The sequence below is a fragment of the Phyllostomus discolor genome, chromosome X (genome assembly GCF_004126475.2).
Source record: "Phyllostomus discolor isolate MPI-MPIP mPhyDis1 chromosome X, mPhyDis1.pri.v3, whole genome shotgun sequence".
Lineage (NCBI taxonomy): Eukaryota > Metazoa > Chordata > Mammalia > Chiroptera > Phyllostomidae > Phyllostomus > Phyllostomus discolor.
In genome coordinates this window covers 10,656,780-10,682,834 of record NC_050198.1, presented here as the reverse complement: position 1 = coordinate 10,682,834, position 26,055 = coordinate 10,656,780, and the positions used below count along the sequence as shown (strand labels likewise).

General features: G+C 41.1%; 1 non-coding gene and 2 pseudogenes across 1 annotated transcript; 2 read left to right on the top strand and 1 right to left on the bottom strand.

Annotated features, from left to right (window-relative positions):
* Positions 1-223: 223 nt before the first annotated feature.
* Positions 224-20,516, bottom strand: LOC114505590 (annotated as a pseudogene).
* A 1,701-nt stretch (positions 20,517-22,217) lies between these two features.
* Positions 22,218-22,322, top strand: LOC114505832. Its single transcript, XR_003685298.1, has one exon. It is a non-coding gene; the product is annotated as a U6 spliceosomal RNA (small nuclear RNA).
* Positions 22,323-23,931: 1,609 nt separating this feature from the next.
* LOC114505763 lies at positions 23,932-24,773 on the top strand (annotated as a pseudogene).
* Positions 24,774-26,055: the final 1,282 nt, after the last annotated feature.

Sequence of the window (26,055 nt, the reverse complement as noted above, 5' to 3'; positions counted from 1 at the left end):
CACCCTCACTAGCCTTGGGCATGTACGCACAACTCAACTGCTGTGTGTCATCCTGGTCGCTAGGGTGACACATGCATGTGCAGCTAAAACCCCTCCCCCACTTCCAGGGGTGTGTCTCCCTCCTCCTGTTATACCATAGTACCACAGGACCTGGTTGGGGCAGATGAGGGACTGAGGTGGGTGCTGGTGGAGGAAGCCAGCAGGGGCCTCCAGGGCACACTGGCTACTGAGGGCTTGTACTGAACTCTGTGTTCCCCATATAGCTCAGTAGTTGCAGTTCCCATAGCAGGGTGGCCACTGGCCCTGGTTCTGATAGTACTAGTTCCACCCTGGACATACTGCTGATACTGGTTATAGCTGGTCTGACGGTAGGTCTGTGTGGTGGGGGGCAGTGGTGAGGTGTAGGAGGCTGGAGCATAGCCCACCTTAGTCCCCACAGTTGTCGGCAGGTGGGGATGGAGGTGATGGGGCTGTATAGTCCTGGCTGTAACCTCCTGGTTTGTAGGGTGGATGGCTGTAACACAGCTGTGGAGAGCTGGAGCTGCTGACAGTGGAGGTGCTGGTACTGGCACTTGACTTAAGGATTCTGCTGTTCTTGCTGTAGCTGCTTACCCTGGTGGCTTCTGAGCAAGGCTGTAAGTGGACCGTGGTGGTGGCTGTGGTGGTGGTGGTGGTGGCTGCTGAGGGGGTGGTTGCTGCTGGGGAGCCCAGTCGTAGCTCCTTGGTTATTGGAGTTGTTGTTAACCCAGCTGTTGTTACCCTGATGGTTCTGGTTGTAGCCATCATCTCTACTGTGGTTGAAACCTTTTCAGTAGTTGCCTCTTCCACTACTGCTTCCCCCTCAGTCCTGGAAGCCTCCTTGGTTGCCAACGGCGGTGGAACCTTGCATGTTGTAGTGCTGGAAACCATCAATACCCCTGCAGCCCCAGAAGCCACCGCTGCCTGGGCTGTCAAAGTGCTTTTCAAGGGGTGGCTCAGTCTTGCAACCTTCCTTGTTGTATTGTCTGCTTCCTCCTGCTGCAGCTCAATGAACAGCATCTCATCCAGGAAGTACTCAACATCTGGCAATGTGAAATTGACTTTCATTTCCAAGACCATGTATTCAGTTCACTTCTTTGTCAGTTCGTTTTATTGTTCAGTCTTTTAGGTCCTCATCAGTGGGACAGATAACAGTAGCTTGGTGCTGGAAGCCTTCAGATAGTCTCTGAGCTGATCCATAAACAATTGTCTGGTCGAGGATATAGTTGCGTTTCTTGCAGGTGATGAAGTGCTTGAGGCACTGGGTGACCTGTTAGATCAGGACATCCCAGCTACTGGTGTAGTTCCACTGCCGGTGTAGGCCCATCACCCACATCTTATCCATAACAGCACTGGTACCCAGAATGTTGTACTTCTTGGGGGGATTGGAAGCTGCATGTTCGATGGCCCATGTGGTCTTACTGGCAGTGGGTGGGCCTACCATCATTAGAATCTTACTATACTTTGGTTTTTGGTACGACAGTGCCTCAGCTCCACTTACTCAGGGGAAGATGCTGGATAAAGGGAAAGCCAGGAAGGGCAGAACAGTAGGGCTCTGCCATCTGCCCGAAGTTGAACTCCATTGTACAATTCTTTACCAGGACATGAGGGGAGAGGGCCTGTGTCCCCTGCAAGGCTTCCTTCTGATTTAGAAAGCAATGCCCATTTATTTCCCATTCTTGGTAAAGGAAAGTTCCATATCATTTCCATATTTGAAGTCCACTAAGCTGCCAGTCACATTGTAACTGAACAACAACAATAAAAACCCATGGAGGTTTGGCTGACTGCCACCACCAAAAGCCAAACTCATGAGGCAGATCCTGCTGCAAAAGGAAAGGGGTTTTATTCAGGTGCTGCATGACCTGGGAGAATATCGGACTCCTGTCATAAAGGCCATCTCTCTTTCTGCCATGGAACAGTCCAACTGTGTCTTCAGCAAGACCAAGGCAAAAGCCAGTGTCCAGAGTTCCTGCTCTATTTTAAAGTATAGTCCTTTGGAACCTACAAGCGGCTGCTAAGCCATCTTGGTCCCCATCCAGGTAGCTTAGTTTGTTCCCGGCTGCTGTCCATTTCAAACTCTTTCCTGGAGCCTGTGTGTGGAGCCCACACAGCCATGGAGCCCACATAGCCATGGGCCATATGGCTGCCTGAGCCTCACGGTCGCATTCACCTGGATGAGTGTGCAAATGCAGCAGTGAATGCATCATCATGTGGGCAAGAGAGAATGAGAGGCTCCCTCCTGGAGGCCATGGGCCATGTGGCTGCTAAGACCATGTCACTGATGGAGAGAACAGACCAGTACACCATGCAAGTCCAGGTCAGGAGCCAGAGTGACCCACAAGCGAGAGAGTGTTTCTTTGTGCTTTCTCAAAGTGACTAATCAACTTCCCAAATTTTCACATGCTTTGCGTGGGTCCCCCTCCTAACCAATCCCTTCTTTCCCCAGGTGAGACTGACAGACCTCTTTGGTCTAGCACCTCCCCTGCACCATTTTGACTTCTGTGGCACATGTGTCTGCCTTCCCCTGGTCCCATCCCCAATCTGGTACCAGAAGGCTTTTTTCTCTATCTAGTTATCTTGCTAGCTTTTTGTGTTCAGGCCCTATCCATTGATATTTCTAGCTTTCCAGATGTTCAGTGTAAGAACCTCCCCCTGCCACCATCTTGGCCAATGGAGGAGACTTCGTGGTGCTCCAGACAGACTATCCACCAGTAACTACACTGTTCTTTACAGACTTGTCTCTGTAGTTTTCAAACTGGCTACTGGTGGACTTCTTCGCAGTGCCTCCATAGCCATAGGGGAAAGGCTCTTCATGGAGCTGGGTGCTGCAAGAGTCAAGGGACCAGCTGATACTGACTCCATAGCTGGCATGGACTCCTGATTACAGGTATGCAAGGCTCTCGATTATAAGTGTGTAGCTACTACTGTGGTCTCAGGCCACCTTGAAGTGGTGGTCACAGTTCCTTATGTCAGTGGCAAGATGGGTGTTGCCATCTTCTCATCTTTTTCAGCAGGAGGCTGAGAGCAGCCCCTCCTATATTCTTTGTGCTCAAAAGTTTCCTCAAGCCCTGGCTGGCGTAGCTCAGTGGATTGAGCGTGGGCTGTGAACCAAAGTGTTGCAGGTTCAATTCCCAGCCAGGGCACATGCCTGGGTTGCAGGCCATGACCCCCAGCAACCGCACATTGATGTTTTTCTCTCTCTCTCTCTTTCTCCCTCCTTTCCCTCTCTAAAAATAAATAAAATCTTTTAAAAAAACTTAAAAAAAAGTTTCCTCATCTTCGGTTTTCTTCATAAGGCCTCTTGAGACTGTTCAGTTGTTTTCTGCTTGGTTTGAGTTGAGATGCTTAATGCGGGAAGAAGCTGATAGGTGCTTCTTGCTTCATCTTTGCCTTCACTTCCACTGGGCAGTAGGCCTGCTGCTGCTTCATTTCCAAAGGTCTCCTCTCATAACCTGACTCATTCTCTTGTTTGATGACCTGGGTCTCATAGAATCGGTCTGCCTGATAATCTTGTCCATGACATCTCCTTGTTGTTGTGCACAGGTTGCCCCAGTTCATTGTTGGCCTCGAACTCCCACTTGTCGTGGGCACCTTGGCCTCCAGCGCCACCTGCAGCTACTCAGCAAATTCAGCCTAGAGGCCACATGTGTCCAGGCTACAGACTGCAGCTCCTCATGAAGTTGTTTACCTTCAGGTGGCACACATCCATGGCCAGAGCCCCTGGCATGGCCCTGAGCTTGGTGAGGCCTCCCAGGGCTCTGCCCCCCTTAAACCTTTCCTGTCAGGAAGTGAAGGGGAAAGGAGGTGGCCACTGCCGTTGCCTCCCCTTACCTGTGGTTCTCTTCTTATTTTCAATTTCTCCTTTTTCTGCAGGTAGACCTTCTATAGGTTCCTGGTTAGCTACTTCAGCCTGTTTTCCCTTTGTTCCCCCTTTCCCTTTTGGTTGCACTTATTTGTCTGAGGATTTATTTTTTCTTGCTGCCTTTTTTGGCTTCATTTCTGCTTTTGCAGGAGCAAGTTTAGCTGACAGTCTCGCTGATCTCTTGAGCTCCTCCTTTGCTGCTGCAGGCCATGGGCATCAAAAGCCTTTGCAAAGCTGGGCTGCCTGGCTGCTGCCACTGTGCCCCTATACCAGACACTTTTATTTGAGTAGCAGTACTAACCAGTGTTTCTGCTTTTAAAGGGCAAATTTTAGGGGCATTATCAGTAATTTATTGGAATATTATATAATTATAAAATTGTAAAACTTTTTTATTAAAGAAAAATATAGACTGCTTTGAGGGCCCCTAACAAGAACACAGGATTTATTGTACACTGGGGTCAGAGTGGGTAAATGAGTTGTCAGAAATCACTTTCCTAAGAGGGTAATTTTTTTCTCTTATTTAAAAAAATTTTTAAATATATTTTATTCATTATGCTATTACAATTGTCCCATTTTTATCCCCTTTATTCCCCCCCATCCTGCACCCCCTCCTTCCACCAGCATTCCCCACCACCCACTTAGTCTATGTCCATGAGTCATACATATAAATTCTTTGGCTTCTCCATGTTCTATACTATTTTTAACCTCCCCCTGTCTATTTTGTACCTACCCTTTATGCTTCTTATTCCCTGTACCTTTTCCCTCATTACTCCCTTTCCCCTCCCCTCTGATAACCCTCCATGTGATATCAATTTCTGTGATTCTGTTCCTGATCCAGCTGATTGCTTAGTATGATTTTGTTTTTAGGTTGAATTGTTGATAGTTGTGAAGTGGTCATTTTACTGTTCATAGTTGTGATCTTTTTCTTAGATAAGTCCCTTTAACATTTCATATAATAAGGGCTTGGTCATGATGAGCTCCTTTAACTTGACCTTATCTGAGAAGCACTTTATCTGCCCTTCCGTTCTAAATGATAGCTTTGCTGGATAGAGTAATCTTGGTTGTAGGTTCTTGCTTTTCATGACTTTGAATACTTCTTGCCTGTCCCTTCTAGAGTGCAAAGTTTCTTTTGAGAAGTCAGCTGACAGCCTTATGGGAACTTCTTTGTAGGTAACTGTCTCCTTTTCTCTTGCTGCTTTAAGATTCTCTCCTTATCTTTAATCTTGGGTAATGTAATCATAATGTGCCTTGGTGTGTGCTTCCTTGGGTCCACTTCTTTGGGACTTTCTGAGCTTCCTGGAGTTCCTGGAAGTCTGCCTCCTTTACCAGATTGGGGAAGTTCTCCTTCATTATTTGTTCAAATTAAGTTTTTAATTTCTTGCTCATCTTCTTTCTAAGAGGGTAATTTTGAGGCCCTGATGTACATGTGGTTGTCACTAGGTAAAGAAATCCCTAGAGGGCAGAATCGAAGGTCAGGAATCAGCGTCCCAGAGGTTGAGAAGACAACACAGTGTGGAAGATCTTGAGACTCATCTGTACTAGAGTAGCTGTCGTGTAGCCAAAACAACAAAACCACTACTGTGGAAACAGAGTTTGCTACACATTTGTCCTCTCATCAGTGACCATATGGCACATTCATAATTTGGTTTCTCAGTTCTCACATTCCACCAGAAATTCTTTGCCATGTTCAAAAAGATGTAATTAATATGACCAGACATATTTGACATACTGTACATGACATATGTACCCTGGAAGAAAAGTCTGGCAATGAGATCATGTATTCTGTAGAATAGGAGTAAGCTGGGAATGAGGATACAGTGTCAATTTGCCTGAGAACCAAGTCTTCTGAGTGTAAGTTTAGGTGGAATGTGATTCTTGATGCTTCTCTTTGATCAGTTTATGGTTAACTATCAAAATAGTTTTTTTATTTTCAATCGGAGAATGTGCAGTGCTATGTAATCAGACAACTCTTTTTTTCTATCTTGTCCCTTATACTTGATCCTTGGATGTTAAGAATTTTGGATCAAATATAAAGAAGTTTTTCAACCACAAATTCGTGTAACCAAGAAGAATCAGATGAAGGTAATGAAGTAGAATGACCATGTTAGAGCAAAGAATGTTTTTGTGCAAAATTTAGTAGTTCCACTAGATGGTAGCAAACAATTATATTGTATACCTTTACTATTATTTATAAAATGTTCACTTCTAAAATTAGAAAAACAGCTCTGGAAAACTGAAAATTATATATGAAATACTATTTCCTTTGGAGATGGTTAAATATGGCTGGGTTCAAATTTATACCCCAAAAGTACTGATAAAATTTCTTTTCCTAATAAAGTAGTCTCTCTTTAACTGGCATGAAAACACCTGCTCCAGGCCTGGTTCCTGCAGACTTTTGACATGTATTTGATAAAATTTTGCAGAGAACTGTGGGTCCTTTTTTGACTATTTCTTCTAATGTTATGCAGTGTGTATGCTTTCAAATGATTTTTTTCCTGGATTTCTACCTTTGATAGAACCTGTGATTTCATAGTTATTTCTGTTAGCAATTTCTCAATTATCCCTAACTTTAGTATTTATTTCAGTCAATCAAGTTAAATCATCACGTCAAATTGCAAAAGGGAGTTCCACCTTTCCCCTGTGTCTCTCTACCTGCTCCCCCATACATTGGCCACACTCTTCCAGATAGGAGCCAACTATCTCCCACAGTTGGCTTAATCTCTAACCACCATCCCTTATCATATTGCTAAACACCTTAAGTATGGTTGCAGCTCTGTCAAAACTGCTGTGGGAACTCCCCTTTGCAAGGCCACTGTGAGTGGAAATAGCTCACACTGTCATGAATCAAAATGTTTACTCCACAATGTCCAAACATAGCAGGATGGACTTCTAGAGGGATGTTCAAACTAGACTGAGCCCTGGCTGGAAAATGTTCTCACCTACCTTCCTGTTAATATTTAAATGAATGAACTCTTGCATGCAGCCCTTGTGCCCCCACAGATTATATTCTTGTACATACATAAATCAGCCTTAGGCATTTGATTGTCTAGATAGTTGGAGGCTGACAGGGCAATGCCTTTGGATCACTTGGTATCCTCTTTTATTATTATACTATCCTCAGAATGATAACGCCCCCCCCCCCCCCCAGGTTCTAGGCTGAGGGAAAAAAAAAGGAGCTCATCACTACCACATTACTACCCTGATGAGAATTTCCCTGTTTACGAAGATAACTCTCACGACCTTTCTGTGGGATGTGACTTACTAACCAACAGGTTTTTCAGGAGGTGAGGGTAATCACTTCCTCAGAATTTTATTTTCATGGGGTGGCCTTGGTACTGCTGAATTAGATGTAACGTGAAACCTAAACTAAACCTAAACATCGATCAAAATGTTCACTCAACCACCAGAACCATTTCAGCCCAGCAAACATCTTTAGAATGTGAGTAGTCCTCGACAACAGAGTCGCCCTTGATTATGTGCTCACAGCCTAAGGAGGAGTTTGTGCCATAGCCAGTACCTCCTGCTATACCTGGATAAAGACTTCCTAGGTAGAATTAGAAACAACCAAACTCCTTAATCTTGCCAGCTCCATTAAGGGCATTCCAGTTTTGCTTTTAGTGTTGATGGCTGGTTAGGATTTACATTTTCTGACATTTGTAGCTAGCTCTAAACTTGGCTCAGAGCTATTTTAACGTCTAGATGGCAAATTGTTTTGTTTCTTGTTATTCTAATCTATTCTGTACAACTGAATGTTTAAAATCTCCCACAAAAACTTGAGTAAAGGTTATAGGAAGGATAGAAATGATCCATCAAGCCCCTGTATGCCTACATGTTTGTAATTCGTGATGGCTGGAACCTTTACTCCATGCCAAATACATTTTGTCAATTACCCATGATTTTTCTCATGAATTAAGTAAGTGCCTTTGTTGTTCTTTAACGTTTCTCAAGTTGTTTCAGCTGCTTTTATAAGAGATTGGAGTTTTGAGTTTGCCAGGTGCCTGAGAGTCCTCTTGTAAGCAAATGGCTCTAGTTGCTGTATTGGCTACTGCTTTGTCACAGGAGTCCCACCGAGGGACTAGAGCAGGAACCAGAGCAGGTAGCCAAGCCATTCTGGCACCGACACAGGACAGTCTGACTTGATTGATCATCAACACTGTCAACAGGTTCTGACTGAGAGGGGGAAAATGTGTATCCTGAGGGGGGAAAAAGACACCTACTAAGAAGGGCTCCTGGTGGCTAACTGGGCTCAGATTTTTAAAAACAGAGCCTAGCAACCATTTCTGCACAGGGGCCTCTCACACAAATTGCACTTCATAGAGAAGCAGGAACTGAACTGCCTGCCTCTGTGCTGAACTGCCTGCCTGGCTATGTTTCTGTCATCCATCTTCACCACATCCCAAGTTGGGGAGTCTTGTTGGCATTAAATTGGCACCAGCCACTGTTGGTTGACACTCCCTAAGGTACTGATAATCTCCAGCAACTGTGTAACTCCTCTTCCTCCTCCACTGGGGGCGGCATCGAGTGAGCCACCCTTGCTGGGATCATTACTGGCCTCCCCACCAGCTCCAGCAAGAGCAGGACGTAAGCTGCTTCCTGAGAGGTTCCAGCTCTTACCTGTCAAGCTCCTGTTTGGGTTACATCATGGTCCTTAAATTCTTATATATTTGTTATCTTATAGAGTCTATAGATTATTATAAGTGTTCTGAAATTATTTCTGGAATGAGATGAGGTATAAACAAAATCAAAATGTTCATTTTCCCCTCTGTTTCCTCAGAGGCATTCTTTATTCCTAGTTTTAAAAGAACACATTAAAATTTTTTCAAAAACAAAGTATAAATACGGGCTGAGTCAAACTTATTAAATAACTTATGTATTTGTAAAATGTGTTCTAAGACCAGATTAGACCAGATAGCAGGTCACAGAAGAGTACAACAAAATATTTGAAAAGTGCTAGTAAATTACTGGATAGATTGTGTTCTACAGGTCATATGGAAGCAAAGTTGAATTTCCAGTCCCAAAAATGTACGAGCTTAAATTAAGTTTCATATGGAATATTGCAGTTATGTCAAACAGAGCCACTATAATTCAGTAGCCTAAAATGACAGAATAAGAAACTATTTTGAGAGTAATTGGGAACCTGGCCTGCAAGTCAGGCACATGCCCTGGCTGGGAATTGAACCGGCAAACTTTTGGTTCACAGGCCAGCACTCAATACACTGAGCCACACCAGCTAGGGCATAAAGTGCATTTTTAAAAGAACATTATTAAGTACATAATATGACATGAGGAGGGTGGGAAAAATGAAGATGGTTTAAAGTTGGAAATACTGGTGTTTGCTTCCTTTGCTCTACTTGCAACTGGTAGGATGCAATTTGTATTTTCAACCAATAGGTGGCAACCCAGGCTTATTTTTGCAGTTGTAGCTTGGAGGCACAAGGGGACAGATGGCAGTTGTGCCAGAAGTCTTTTTTTGCAGATATTTGGTTGTGTTAACACACGTGAAGGGCTTGGCATTTTACAAAGTGTTTTCACACACCATCCTTCTGTGGTTCCATAGCAACTCCTAAGGACACCAACAAGATGAGCACTGTTAGTAAGCCCCACCTTACAAGAAGGAAAAAGATGAGTTTAAAATTCAGTCATTCTGACTCTCTCACTCACTTTGCTGACTTCTTAATTGTGAATACTTAAATGGTGAAAAGTTATGGTTCATATTTCACAGGATTTGAGGCCAATTGGAAGGAATAATTTATTTATTTATTTGTAAAGATTGTATTTATTTGTTTTTAGAGAGAAGGGAAGGGAAGGAGAAAGAGAGGAAGAGAAACATCACTATGTGGTTGCCTCTTGCACGCCTCTTACTGGGGACCTGGCTCACAACCCAGGCATGTGCCCTGACTGGGAATCAAACCAGTGACCCTTTGGTTTGCAGGCCTGGGCTCAATCCACTGAGCTGCACTAGCCAGGGCAGAAGGAAGAATTTAGACACCTTTAGAGTGTTACTGAATCATACATCCAGGGGAGGATAGGTCACTGGTGGTTTGGGCAGTTTAAGAAAATCTATTCTGAAGTAGCGTTGAGATGCTGACTGAGCTTTGCTTTGCAGTTTTGACAACCAGAGCAGAGTGAAGCGCTATGAGGAGCTCTATGGCTGCAACAGTATGAAAGCAGCTAATCTCTGCTTCCACACCTGGTGTTATGGGGTATAATAATTGGGTGCTGCTTCTCCAGTCTCTTTTATCTGCAGAGTTCAAAGCACCTCACTCTTGTTAACACTCTATACAGTAGGTGGGGAATATTGACAGAGCAAGTTAGGGAAACTGAGGCCAGGATGCCCAGCCTGGGGCTGGCCATGAGTCACCTGTGGGGACTGGAGCTCAGGACTCCTGATGCCCAGGTTGCTGGGCAAATCACTTGTCAGGGAGTGAGGATGGGTGGTGTGTTTTTGAAAATAGTACCAATAGCTGTTGTCGTGGCTTCTGATGCCTACCCCATCATGGACGCCACAGATATCATCAAAGCAAACCAGTTGGAAAGAAGTGTCATTTAGAACTGTATAGGCCCGTATCCAAGCACCTTCAGCATTCATTCTTTGCAGTCATGGAGTGGAGAAGGATGAAATAATCCAAAACTTTATTTTCGGGCATTTATATGACAGCAAGGATGTTTTCTCCTCCAGTAAATGTAGCTTTCTCCACCTCCCACTGGTAGCAGAATGATCATCATGTTGGGGAGGGGATGGCACAATGCAGAAAAAGTTGGATGTCTGGGCTCCAGGTGAGGTCTGTTCAGCAATATGAAATGTGTGGAGAAGAAGAAAGACCATCCTCCAGTAGGGCTGGAATATGGCGACTGTCCTTAAGATTTCTTAATATTTAAAAAATGTCCTATTTTCATAGCAAAATAAAAAAGTTGGGAAATAAAAAGAAAATTAGACCCATAATCCTGTAACAAAAATATAACTTATAATAAATTTTATATTTAAATTTACATTTTGTATATTTTCTTTTTCTGTACATGTAGAGGGATAGTTACAGCATTCCTACAAGTGAGATATAATTGCTTTGTAACCTGTTTTCTTTAGTTGATATAATTAAAAATACAAAGACATTTTTGTTTACATGATAATATTCTGTGGTATGGCTAAAACGTTGCTTACCTACTCATATTCCCATGGTTAGCCTGTAAGTTGTCACCATTTTTTGCTATTGTAAGTAGTCTATGATTAACATCTTTGTACTCAAATCTTTGAGTCTTTGACTTTTAATTTATGATGTAATCCTAGAAATAAAAAAAGCTGGTGTTTTCCAAAAAAATTAAAAAACCAGAATGCCCTGATTTGGCTAACACCTGTGTCTGAAGACAAAGCAGAAAACACAGTGGAGTAGCTTCCTTAAACAACAAACAGCAAACACAGCTGAGAACACATATTAAGATTATAGAGGCTTAATATTAAAACAGATTAGGGATTTAATACTTTTCTTCAACAAATATTCATTAAGCACTTTTATGTATCACCCATTCTTCTACGCTTCCTGAGGATGCAGTAGTGAACAAAACACACAGTTTCTGCCTTTGATGGAGCTTACATTTTAGGGGAAGAAATATTCAACACACAAATTAGTAACTAAGTATTTCATATGCTGTCACGCTGTTACAATGCTCTAAACTAAATAAAACAAGTTAAAAGGGTTAGGATCAACAGGAGTTGCTATTTCAGATATGGCAGTTAGCAATGAGGCATCTGTGGAGGTTCCATTTTTTCACTGTTAATATGTTCTTTTATTTCAATATGTGTGTAAACATTAAGCAGGTTACATTTTAAACATTAAATCATGATAATTTTCAGTGGCTTTACTTTAAAATTTTGAGTACTGGAAATACTGGAACACTTTGCAAAGTATATGATCGTCTAACCGCTGTGCTGTATACCTGAAACCAATACAAAATATTATTGAAAATAAAAAAAATAAAAAAAATAGAATTTTGAACTGAAGAGGAATACCAATATGTTGGAAACCTCTTCCTCTTCACACTTGTGTTTTGATCTTTTATCCCATCATATTGTGGCAGGAAAAGAAACTGCTCTCTGTAACACTTGCAAGTTTTGTTGGGACAAAAGCTGAGTAAAAGTTATTTTTAGGTAAGGAGCCGGTTGCTATGTAACGATATCTCCAGGTCACTAACCTTGCCCCTGCTTCTGAATGCTTGCTTTCGGCAGCTGGTCCCCCTCCCTTTCTGCCTGTGTAACTGGTATATAAAAAGGACCCCTAACCCAGCCTTTTCGGCTCAGGATTTGGGAATTGACTCCCTTGAGCCCTGCGCGCGTAATAAAGTTTGTGCTTCGTTATCTCCCCGCGTGTGGGTGGATTTTCCACAACAATATCTTCTCTGGAATCTTCCAGTGAACTGCCAAGTGCTCTTTGTTTCTTATCTTCCTCGGGAGGATTGTACCTGGGTGGAACCCTGATCAGAGGCAGAGACAGGGAACCGCGTGGGCACCCAGTGTGAGAGCATTATCTCAGTGGTTTGGCTGCCCAGACAGCTGCACATAGACTTTTGATTTTCCTAATTTCTTCAGTAAACCTCGGAAGTTCTCCAATTTTAGGGTGCCTAAGAATTACTGTGTGGGTAGTACACATTACAGGGGTGTGCAAAAGTAGGTTTATAGTCGTGAGTACATGAAACAGAGTTTATTCTTCTATTATTTATTAATTATTGTATTACTTGCATTACAACTGTATACCTACTTTTGCTCACTGCTGTATGTCATTTGTGATGGGTAATAAACTACTTGTTAAGAGTGATTTAGGGAGTTTTGAAAAGTGTTTTTACTATATGCAGTATTTGCTTAACATGCTAAGTTTAGTGACTAAATCCCAAGTACACTCATTTCTAGGCCTAAAAACATCATTATGGCATGAAGGCTTGAAGCTACCGAGGTGAAGCATGGGGATTTTGAGTATTTGATTTTGGAAGGTAGGAGAGTTAACAAGTTTAGAGAAGAAGAAGGTAGAAAAATGGCATTACTGCACCACCCCAGAGATGATAACTATTAATAGTTTTTGGTATATATTCTCCTAGTCTTATTTATAAATAGGATGATAATGTATATATTTTTGTACAGCCTGCTTGTTGATCCATATTGAGTTACAAACCTTGTGTACCATCCCAGGTTCCTTTGACCGTTTTTCTTCTTTTTACCCATTCGGTTAGTGTCCCACCTCCACTAGTCACCCTTCCTCATTGAGACTGAGAAGAACACCACAGTGTGGGGTGTGAGATCTGGCTTCCTGAGCAACTGTCCAGGCACCATTTGCTATTCCCAGGGGATGTCAGGGGAGATTGGAAGGAGCTAGTCAGATCCATTTTTCCTCCTTTCCCAAATCTCCTCTGGAGTACTTTCAAGTGCAGGTCCTCCTAGTGAAGCTTCTAGAGAAGTACTCTGCGCTGAGTGGACACATCTGAGTGAGCAGCCTGCTGTGTCTCTTCATGGCTCCTTGTAAAGCAGTAATCATGCTAAGTAATGCATCAAATTGGGGGCTTTGCATCTTTCCTTACCTTGTTTTTTCTTTTTTCCGTGTGCTCACTGCCCTAAATTTGTAACTCCCAAATAAAGGGCATCCTTTATTTGTCCCTGTCTCAGGTTGTGATTTCTACATGACCTTGGATAATGTGGAATAAGTGCAATTATATATTGTGTACATTTTCTTATGTTAATGTTTGGCATCTTATAAATTATCTCTATTAAGTATTATTTTAATAACAAAATTGTTTATGATTTATGGTGACAGATCTTATGTTCAACAAGTGGACAGTCAAATGTATACACCTGTGTGACTAACATCCCAATCATGTATAGACTATTTCTGTCGCTCAAGAAAGTTCCTCTTTGCTGCATCATTAAATATTATTCACTAATATCTTAGCCATAATTACTCCCTTGTTGAAAATTCAGTTCTGGAACTGGAGTTTTGGAGTTAAAGTAAAAAGAATAATGAATTATGAATAGTGAAGCATAGGGTCAAGTCAAATTGTCATAAAATATTAGCTAGTGACCTTGGGAGAATCATTGAAATGCTTTGGATCAGCTTTATTATTGTACATGTCACAAAAGGGTCAAATTAAATAACTCTTATTGTTCCTTTAATGTTAATGTAGCAAGCCTCACCTATCCTCTGGGAAGCTCCTTTTCTTCTTTACCTCATGAGTATGGTAGTTGGGTGCTTCTTAAAACAACTGCATTTGCTCCAGAGGTCACCATCAAGAGCCAGTTCAGCCACCTTATATGGAAACAGTGACCTTATATTTCGTGTTCTACCCAGAGTTTAGGTGACTATCGCTGTAGCTTCTCTCAGATGTTTGGGGGATATCCTTCCCACCTCACCTCTTTTGATATCTCAATGAAATGAGAGTAACCTGTCACAGAATCAGTGAAAGTGTTCCTTAGGCCACAGCAACATGATTTGCTACTTTGTCCTTTTGCAGGCTTCCCTTTGAGGTTGTGACCACTGAGGTGAGGGTTTGCTTGGGGATGATGTAGATATTGAATAATTGTATTTCCTTTTGACAAATAAAATAGAAGTTACCCAAGACCATAAGAACAATTTTTTTGCAGGGCTTACTGTTTAATATATATGTTTGCCTGTGTGTTGCACAAGCATGTTCAGAGTACCAGGAGGTACTATGTGGCTTAGAGGTGACTCTGGTATGTTAAAACTCCACTTCCAAGCACATTCATAGTTCTTTGATAAGATTTTACAACCCCCCCCACTTCATTTTATTTATAGCTAGGCTGTAAAAAAAACGGTTTCATTTTCTACTCAAATTTTTTAAAATAAAATAACTAGGATGGAACTATAAGAACTTGGCAGCAGTTTCATATTTGCTTGGACTATCTCATGTAAATTGATTAGAGTCTTGTTCATTTTCTCTCAAAGAATAAATTATTGGCCATTTTAGTGCATAGTTTAGAATTTCATATGGATAGGGCATTTCTACTATAATTTGGTTTGAGATGATTCATACTAGTGGAAAATTTTTAAATAATGTTCACTTATGAATACCTAATTTGTCACTTTTTTAGGAGAGTCACAGGCATTCATGAGATTTATTATTAGCTGCTGTTTCTCTTCATGGCTGGGATTCTGAACTATTAATATTTTTGAATTAAGGAAGAAATACTGAAATGCATAATCTCCAGTAGTTTGATCTTCAGAAAATGATAACATTCACTTATGTAAACTTCCACAGGAGAACAGAAAATGAGTGCTTTCAATATATACCACAAAATTAGTGCTATTTGCACTGGTTTATAAAAATTCATTGGTGCCCTTAGGAAGAAGACCTGTGTTAACCCTTTTTGGGGCATCTGTTTTAAGTTTATGCCATTTTCTTGATTTCTAGGTAATTATTGTTGTACTTCTTATATGTTCTCCAGGTAATTTTTCCAGTACATGGTTTGATTTGCCCTGTTTAGTTGTAGTACAAAGTCCTAGTTTATTTGCAGGATAAGGGCCCAGATTAAGTGGGAAGTATTTTCCCACAACCCAGAGGAAACTAACCAGGCCACAACTCATATAAGCCATGACCTTGACTTCTACCTGGGGAACAAGAAATATTTTCCTTTCCTTTGTCACACAAAGGGATTCGGAAGGGAAGGGAGAGGAGTGCATTGCTCTGATAGATTGTGTCATTTTCCCCAACACTAGCTCCTTTACTGATGAGAAATTTGTCCTTGATTGCTGACATTTGACTTGCTGTGCCTAGCACCTTGAAGACAGAGTTTACAATACCACATCATTGACTTTGGGCTTGGACATCTGATGTAACTTAGCCAATGGAATGTGGGTGGACATAATGTATGCTGAATATGAGCTTCACACACTTCCATCATCTCTTGTTATATCTTGTGCCATTAAAATGGGTCTGTCCCAAATAGGGGTTGCTCCTTCAGTTTGGTCCCCAGAATGGAAGCACACATGGAATTGCAACAGCATGCCTTGCAGGTGCAAACACATAGCAAGAAATAAATACTTTGGGGATATTTTAATTTTGAAATTACTTGTTCTTTAGAAAAGAAATTTATTTTGTTTGGGGGTGTGTGTAGAGAGTTCCTGATATGTTTGTTTTTTTGTTTTATTTTTGGTGCAGCTATATGTTGACATTAAAAACTTTTAAAGGAATAAAAAAGATACATGTGTAAAAACCCCAGCAAAATTACATGCACTGGCTTCTGTGGCTCAGTAGGTTGGGCATCGTCTCACAAAGCAAAATGTCACTGGTTTGATTCCCAGTCAGGGCACATGCCTGAGTTGTGGGTTTGGTGCCCAGTTGGGGGTGCATGTATAAGACAACTGATCTGTGTTTCTCTCTCAAACATTGATGTTTCTCTCCCTGTCTTTCTCCCTCCCTTCTCCTCTCTGTAAAATAAATACATATTTTTTTTAAAATCCTGCAATATTATAGAGATTGGCAAGAATAAATCAAAGATGAAATCTCATAAAATGTTAAAATTATGGCATGAAGGTACCCTCAACTTTTTGGTGTATGAGATGATGCTGCAACCAACTGAGCCACCTGCCAGGGCTTACTCTAGCTTTCTTTTGATTAACATTGGCATGGTGTATTTTTCCTATACTTATGCTTTAACATTTTCCATCTTTAATTTTTAGATATTGTCTTTTGATTAAAATGTAGTTTTTGATTAAAATATAGTGCTTTTGATCAAAATGTTCTTTTTATGAATGTGGTTTTTCTAAGAATGTCTTTTAACTGGGACACTGGATTAATTTATATTTAAAGGAATTAATAATAAGTTTTGGTCTTATTTAATCATCCTATTTTGTACTTTGTATTTCACTTTTATTGCCTTATTCCAGATTGAGTACTTTTTAAATCATTCAAATTCTCCCTACTTGTTTCAAAAATTATATACTTTTTTCTTTTAGTGGTATCTCAATAATTTCAATATGCTTGATTTATTAAGTCTAAAATTAATAGGTACCTTGCTCTGACTGGTGTAGCTCAGTGAATTGAGCACTGGCCTGTGAACCAGATCACTGGTTTAATTCCCAGTGGGGCACGTACCTGAATTGCAGGCCAGGGCCCTGGATGGGTGATGGAGGCATGTTTCTTTCTCACATCAGTGTTTCTCTCCCTCTCTTTCTCCCCGCTTTCCCTCTTTCTAAAAATAAATAAATAAAACCTTTAAATTTAGTAGGTACCTTTATTTTTCTCCTGGACAGTATGAGAGTCCTGGAATACTTTTAATTTCATTATCTGCCTCCTTAGTTATAAAGTATTCTTGCTTTGTATCTTAATTACATTTAATCTCCAGGATCATTATTATTGTTTTCTTTAAATAATATTTTTTTTGATTTGCTTATATTTCTGCATTTTTGGTTCTATATTCTTTGTTTCATCTTAATCCTTTCCTTTAGGAATTTTTTTTTTTTGCTTCGAATACATTCTTTAGAATTTTCTTTTTTAAAATATATTTTATTGATTATGTTATTACAGTTGTCCTATTTTCCCCCCTTTATTCCCCTCTGCTGTGCACACCGCTCCCACCCATATTCCCCCCCTTTATTTCATGTCCATGGGTCATTCATATAAGTTCTTTGACTTGCACATTTCCTATACTAGTCTTAACCTCCCCCTGTCTATTTTCTACCTACCATCTATGCTACTTATTCTCTGTACCTTTTCCCCTCTCTCCTCCTCCCACTCCCCCACTGAGAACCCTCCATGTGATCTCCATTTCTGTGATTCTGTTCCTGTTCTAGTTGTTTGCTTAGTTTGTTTTCATTTTTGTTTTAGGTGTGGTTGTTAATAACTGTGAGTTTGTTGTCATTTTACTGTTCATATTTTTTATCTTCTTTTTCTTAGATAAGTCCCTTTAACATTTCATATAATAAGGGCTTGGTGATGATGAACTCCTTTAACTTGACCTTATCTGGGAAGCAATTTATCTGCCCTTCCATTCTAAATGAAAGCTTTGCTGGATAGAGTCATCTTGGAGTAGGTCCTTGCCTTTCGTGACTTGGAATACTTCTAAGGTTTCTTTTGAGAAATCAGCTGACGGTCTTATGGGGACTCCTTTGTAGGTAACTGTCTCCTTTTCTCTGGTTTCTTTTAGGATTCTCTCCTTCTCTTTAATCTTGTGAAATGTAATTATGATGTGCCTTGATGTGTTCCTCCTTGGGTCCAACTTCTTTGGGACTCTCTGAGCTTCCTACACTTCCTGGAAGTCTATTTCCTTTGCCAGATTGGGAAAGTTCTCCTTCATTATTTGTTCAACTAAGTTTTCAATTTCTTGCTCTTCCTCTGGTACTCCTATGAGTTGGATGTTGGAACATTTAAAGATGCCCTGGAGGTTCTTAAACCTCTTCTCATTTTTTTGAATTCTTGTTTCTTTATTCTTTTCTGGTTGAATGTTTCTTCCTCCAGGTTCACACCATTGATTTGAGTCCCAGTTCCTTTCTGTTACTGTTGGTTCCCTGTACATTTTCCTTTATTTCACTTTGCATAGACTTCATTTTTTCATCTAATTTGTGACCATATTCAACCAATTCTGTGAGCATCCTGATTACCAGTGCTTTGAACTGTGCATCTGATAGTTTGGCTGTCTCTTCATCGCTTAGTTGTATTTTTTCTGGAGCTTTGATCTGTTCTTTCATTTCAGCCATATTTTTTTAATCTTGGAGCACCGGTTACGTAGTAAGGGGTGGAGCCTCATGTGTTCACCAGGTCAGGGCAACCCACATTGCTGCGCTGTGATGCTGTATGTGGGGGAGGGGTCTGAGAGGGAACAATGCCACTTGCTCTATTCTCTGCCAGATTTCAGTCATTTCCCCCGCTACCCACAAGCAAAGTGGGCCCTTCTGGTGCTGATTCCTGGGTGGGTAGATCTGTGTACATTCTAGGACCCTGTGGGTCTCTCCAACGAACTCTCCTGTGAGGCTGGGAATTTCTCGTGCTGCTGCCTCAACCCCCACAGGTATTTTCAGTCAGAGGTTTGAAGCTTTATTTCCCCACACTGGAACCCTAGGTTGCCAGGTCTGTCTCACTCCCCAGTTGTTCCTCCTGGTTTATCTGCACTCCAATGTGGGGCCGCCCACTCCTCCAGCTGCTGCCTCTCAGGGCCATCAACCACTGCCTTGCCGCAAGTCCTCTCCACCTGGCTGCTTGTCTCCACCCCTCCTACCTGTCTGGATGAATATTTCTTCTTTAACTCCTTGGTTGTCAGACTTCCATACAGTTCGATTTTCTGTCAGTTCTGGTGGCTTTTTGTTTTTAAATTTGTTGTCCTTCTTTTGGTTGTGTGAGGAGGCACAGTGTGTCTACCTACACCTCCATCTTGGCCGGAAGTCTCTTTAGAAGTTTCTTTAGTGAGATTCTTTTGGAGGCAAATTCTCTCTAATTTTGTCTGTCTTAAAATATCTTCAGCTTACAATCAGCAGTTTATAATAGAACTGGTTGTTCTTTCCAGCAAGCTGAAGATATTCTATCCCTCTCTGGTTTCCATTGCTTTTGTTAAGAAGTCACTTTTCAGTCTATCACTCATTTGAACATAATCTGTTCTTTTTTTCTCCCTACTGGTTGCTTTTGAGATCTTCACTTTGTCTTAGGTGTGTAGTTTTACTATGATGTGTCTGTGATCAAGTGCTTTTATACATCCTGCTTGGGACTCACTGGGTTCTTGAGTCTGTGGATCTTTGTTTATTATTCTCAGCTATTGACTTTTCAAATTCCTATTCTTTCTTTTCTCTATTGGAACTCTAAAGAAATGCTAGACCTTTTCACTCTGTACTCTATATAGAGTCTTCTTAAATACTTTTGTTAATTTTATGTTTTTTTTTTTAAATTTCTGTGCTATGTTCTGGATACTTTTTTCTGAACTATACTTCAGTTTACCAAGTTTCTTGCTGTGTGTAATCTGATGTTAAATTCATCTGTTGAGTTTTAAATTTTGGACTGTAGTTGTTACTTGTGTAAGTTCTTTGGCTACATTTGCAAATCTCCTTTTACATTTTTTATGGTTTCCAGTAAAGATATTTTCAACCATGTCATTTATTTATTTAAGCACAGTAACAATAGATGTTTTAGGTGTGTGTCTTATGATTCATTTCTGTATTTGAATTCTTTGAAGCCCTGTTTATATAGTCTCTTATTTCTTCTTATTCTTAATTATGATATCTTATTTTGGGGGGGCTTTGTTATTATTTATGTGTAATATGCCTACCATACCCACAGTAGTTAATATGACCTTTTCTGATTCCTGAACATAATTGGATTGGGCCAATTCATGATTTCTCATATCTTTTTATTCCTGTTGTTCCCTCTTGGTTTAGTTAACATATGGTAACTTTGTTTTAATATCAACACAATTATGAAGATGAGAAATACAGGGTTATAAGGGATTTTGAGAGAGTAATTTATTTCATCCATTTACCTCTGACACTTATGAATCATGTGCAGAGCAGCTTTTACCTTATCCAGTTATTTATTCAGTAGTTATTTACACTAAGCAAAAGGTAGCAATGGTGAAAACTTACAATGCTTTTTGAATTTTCATGGTGTTGCCCATGACAGATAGTTTCATCATGTAGCATTTCTTCTGGGAAATTTTCATGCTGACCCCTAAAGAATATCTGTAGGATCTAATGATTCAACTTATAATACAAAATTAATTAAATTGAAGGTGGACCTTGCTGTCTCCTGTTGGAAGGGCCACTGACTGATGCTAATGCATTATGAAATAATAAATTGAAGTTGGTTTGCTTTTATCTGTCAGGGTTTTGGCATGTATTAGGATTAATCAACAGATTACTCCTATGTAAACTTCATTTCTTTGATTACACATTACATTTACTATCAGTAACAAATCATGATTTTATGTTAATAGGGAATGATATCATCTCCTTTTTTCCCTTTCAGCTATCAAATGCCTCATTTCTATGTTGGGAAATAATGCAGTGTAGCATTTGCCAGTGTTATTTCTAGCCTTACTTCTCCTCTTTTAAGTCCATTGTTCTTCTAGATTCTTAATTAGGAGATGTCTTCTACCCATTCTTGTTCACTATTTCTGCCATCTTAAGAACCCAGTCTCAGTGCTTCATAGGTGAAAAAATGACAAAACCTACCTAAGCACCCATTGTGTGTTGGGTACTGGAGCATATTCTGTCAGTATTTCTCAAGATGTATTAGGCAGAATTAAGTATGTTCATAGACACTCCATAAAAACATGATGCTGTGGTCTGGTCAATTCAGGGAAGGCTGGCTTAAATTTAGATAAACTTGTTTATTTGAAGGGAAGTTTGGTAGAGCCCTTAATGTCCAAATATATGTTCTGAATTTCCCAAGACATTTTATTTGATCATTTTAAGTGATTAATATTTTTCAGAAGTTTGAGAAATACATATGAGGACATTAAGTCCTCATAATTGTCCTTTCAGATAAGTATTATATTAACCCTGTTTTTACAGATGAGAAAATACAAAGACCTGTGAAGTGGAACCTGGATGCAGCCTCAGATCTGTCCTATGTGAAAGCCCCCATTCACTCTTCTCCCTTGCGCATTCCTTCCTTTCTTCTCTTCCTTCCCTCCTGCCTTTTAAGATTACATTTATTTGTTTATCTGATTATAAAGTTAACATGTATATATTCACTGAAATCTCTGGAAAACAAAAGCACAATGAAGAAAGTAAAAATTATCATCCCTCCCTCCCTGAGATAACGTTAAGAGTTTTAACATTTTAAATGTTTTAAATACATGTATAAAATTATGTATATACACACACATGCTCATGTGCACACAGTGCAGTATTGTTTTTGCAAAATCAAGATCATATTGCATATTTTAAAGACCTATACTGTCAATTAATATTATATAATGAATAATATAAACATCAATTTTAATGGCTACAAATTATTCCATTGTAGGGATACGCCAAGTTTATTTAGTCAGTTCTCTGTTGTTGGACATGTAGGTTGCAGCCAATTTTTCACTATTATAGATAGCACTATGAGGAACAACTTAGCATGTTACATTTTTAATGATTTTATACATTTTTGAATTAAATCTCTTTTTAAAAAGATTTTATTTATTTATTTTTAGAGAGAGGGGAAGGGGGGGAGAAAGAGTGGGGGAGAAATATCAATGTGTGGTTACCTGTTGTGCGCCCCAGGGGACCTGGCCCACAACCCAGGTATATGCCCTGATTGGGAATCGAACCAGTGACCCTTTGGTTCACAGGCTGGCACTCAATCAACTGAGCCACACCAGCCAGGGAAGCATGTTACATTTTTGTGTAGTAGTCTGATTATTTCTTTGGTGCTCGCTTCAGCAGCACATATACTAAAATTGGAACGACATAGAGATTAGCATGGCCCCTGTGCAAGGATGATTATTTCTTTGGAAGAAACATATACCTTACCAGTAGTGTAGAAGAATGCCTGTTTACTCATGCTTTGTTCAATAGAGAATCTCATATATTTATTTTATTTCTTGACAATATCAGAAGCAAAACATGCTTTCTATTGTTCAGCTCACTATACGTCAACTATGTCCTTTTTGCTGTCATTAAGCTGCCCTCCTACAAGTAGGACTTTGGCCCTGTGTGATTTTTTCCATAGGTGGAGATTATTTTTGCAACCAGCTTTCTTTCTGGTTTTGCCTAATGATAAGAATTAGCCAAATCGATGACTGAAGTAAGGAATACAATGAATGTGAAGACAATCAATCCACATGGATATTAAACCTATAGCCATGGTTTTCTTAGCCTACTGCTCTAAACCACAGTACACATCAGAGATGGCCTTCACATGTTGGACACATCTTACATACAGTTGGGCTTCATATAATTTGTGACATGCTATATATGATTATACTCCTTTTTCCTGTTATATAAAACATTTGGGATAAAACTCAGTGTGAGTAGTGTTATAATAGAACAACTGCTCTCATTTGTACCAAAAATAAATGACTCATTATCATTCATCCTTAAAATAAATTATTTGCCACATATTTGTAATAGTATAAAAGCTCTGCTCTAACAGAGATGAAATTAAACAGTGCCTTAGGAGTTATGGCAGTGCTCAACTGAAAAGCCATCAAGGGTTCAAGCACCCTCCACCTTGTTGATCCACCATTCTCAGAATGTTGACCTCATCCACATGGTTCAAGATGACTCTCCTAACATCCCAATTCCATCCAGCAAGGAGGGTACAAGATGCTAGCAGAAGGCCACATCCTTGCCATTACGGACATGATCCAAAAGATGTAAATTTTACTTTTGCTTATCTTCAGTTGCCCACAACATAGACACCTGGAGCCACACCTAACTACAGAGCAGCATGGAGGTGTTTTAAATTTGGGGAGGGTATGAGCCCAGCTTAAAATCAAGGGTTCTCTTACTGTGAGAGAAGGGGGAAAATTGGAAATGCCTGTCATAATATTACTCATGAGTGTATTGTTTCTGAGTACTTGATAATGCTTCCTTAACAAGCTCAGCCCTCTGGACCACTGATCACTGTAGCATCCAGTCTGTTTCCCCTTCATCCCGAACCAGCTGATGTGCTTTCCCAGTACCTCAAAGCAAAATTCTGTGTCTTAATCATTAACCACATTGGTGGACTGAGCTGAAATTGGGAGACATGGTTTGAAACTCATCTTGCTCAACCTTTAAGCTGCTCTTCTGTTCACATTTTGGCTAATTGTAATGGAAATGTGCTGCGGTCCTGGCCTTAATGTGAATGAACCAAAATGGTTAATATTACCATTTTTCTACACTATTTACACAGGAGAAATAATAAGCTGAACCAAATGGAGAGTATCATGCTTTACTTATGACTATTTAGAGAATAAAGGGTATATGAATTAAGAAAATGTCAAGAGAGGCCCTGAGGTCACAGGGAAGTGGCCTGGCATCAGAGCTAGGCATCTACACTGATTGGGCCAGAGGGGAGCCTGAGCCTAAGCGGAGCCCTAGCCCTACCAGCGACAAGACACTGATGTTCATGGTCCTGCACCACCCTGGCAGGCCAGCATGAAGGAGGACTGCTGGGAGCTTTCCATCCAGGGCCATGTTGTCCAAAGCTATGTGGACAACCAGGTGGTCATGAGGGACAAGTCCTTCCTGGCCATAGTGGTAGACATCGTGCATGAGCCGAAGCAGCAGAACTTCTGACTGGTGTACGTGTGTGACGTGTGGATGGGTGACAAGTGGAAAGGAGAAGGCTCTATGCATCGTCCAGGAATCTCCTTCTTGTTTACAAAGAAAAGATTGTGCTGGTTACAGACATGACTCCCAACCAGTTCGAGGATGAGTTACTGATTGGCAGAAAGATCCACCGCCAGGAAGAAGCCTTAGTAGTGATGGTTGTACTGCACTTGATGGGCCCCAACGCCTTGTTCATCACCAGCTCTGACCTGCCTTTCCCGATGGCTCTGTGGTGACAGAGCACATCCACATGGACACTCATAAGGTGGATGCTGTCTTCGTGGGCACTGGAGACCTCTCTGTTACCATGCTCCTGGTGTGGACACACTAGCACCCCAACAATTTCAAAGTGGCCTGTGAAAAGACCATGGCGGCCATGCACCATGTTCTGAAGCATATCATCTAGCATACAAAAGCCCAAGCTGGGGAAGGGCAGAAGTCCTGCCCAGCTCAGCTACAGCTAAAGAAGATCCAGAGCAAAAGGGACATCGAGAACCCAGAGGTTGTGGTCCAGGCCACAGTGCTATGAGGGCCTCACATGCCCACCTCCTGATGCACAGCATGTTGGTGTCTCCATCTTTGTCTCCATGAAAAATGTACTGTCTGTCTTAGAGCTGTGACCGAAACTTGATATTTTTGTTTTCTTTCGTGACTGTCCAGCACCAACTGGTCTTTTTTTTTTTAATCGTTCAAGTACAGTTTTCTGTCCTTTACTCCCCTCCCAACTGGTCTTAATTGTGAAAATGTGCCAGCTGTGTTTTTTAAAAATAAAGCGATCACAGAAATTTGTGATTTGGAAAGCCAGCTTCCCTGCCTCCACCCCCAGACTCCAGGCCTCTGGAAAACTAGCTCTGTGGTCACCCTCAGAGGGCATCCTCCTCTGCTGGGGTGGGGTGGGGTAGGGTATGTGGTGGGAGGGGCCACTGCCCCTGGAGAGTCCCATTGGCTCCCCCTACTGATACATCACTGTCCAGTGTGGGCTGGGTCTTTGGTGGGAGGATTGTATCTGTCTGTCTCTGAGAATGAGTTTGGTGTTAACCATTTGCATCTGGGCGAATTATGTCAAATAGCTTTATTGTCATTCTGACCTTTCTTCCTTCCTACTTCAGGATTTTTGTTTGATTTTGCTGCTTGGTAGGTCCCTGGGCATTTCAGATATTCTGCTTCTGTTTCACCATATGGATAGGTTAATGCCAGCTGGCCCAGACACACACCTCACTTTGGTGGGGGCCTTTTCAGGACCCTGAAAATTCAGGTTGATCCACAGATCTCACGACTATCAGTGAGACATCCCTGTAACCCACGAGTGTCTCTAGGGACCTGCTGAGTGAGGAGCAGGGAGGCTGGGCAAGGGAAGGCTGGTGCAGGGCTGAGGGCATCTGTGGGAAGATACCATGTTGGGCTCCTCAAGGCAAAAACTCAAGTACAAAAAATTTATCTGGGGGTGAGGGAGACATTGGTAAGGGGCTGGGGAAGTGAGACAGGGAAGAGAATGAAGCCCAGAACACTCCATTGTGAGTGATTAGTGCTTAATCTCATGAGAGAACTCTAGGAAGCAGAGCTTCCCTCCTCACGGGGGAGGAAGCTAGGATGTTTATACACCACCTCGCATAAGTCACTGGTTGGGGCCTTCTGGGAGCGGAGTTGGTGCTAAGTTTGGCCTGCTGTGTTAGCAACAAGGCAGACTTCAGTGGCTGGAGGAAGCCCTTAGGCATGGGTGTGCAGGTTCTAGAAGCTGGAAAACAGATGGCATGCAGTAGAGTTGGTAAGGATTGAGGTAAGTGGATGTGGGCTGGGCTGCACGGATAATGAAGGAAAGCTCTTTCCATAGTAAATGAAAGTGCTCTTACTATATCAAAGATGGAACTGATGCATAGGAAGAGCACAGTAGAATAATTCTAAAACTTTGTTAGAAATGTAGTAAGATAGAAAGACCTGGCATCATGGGTT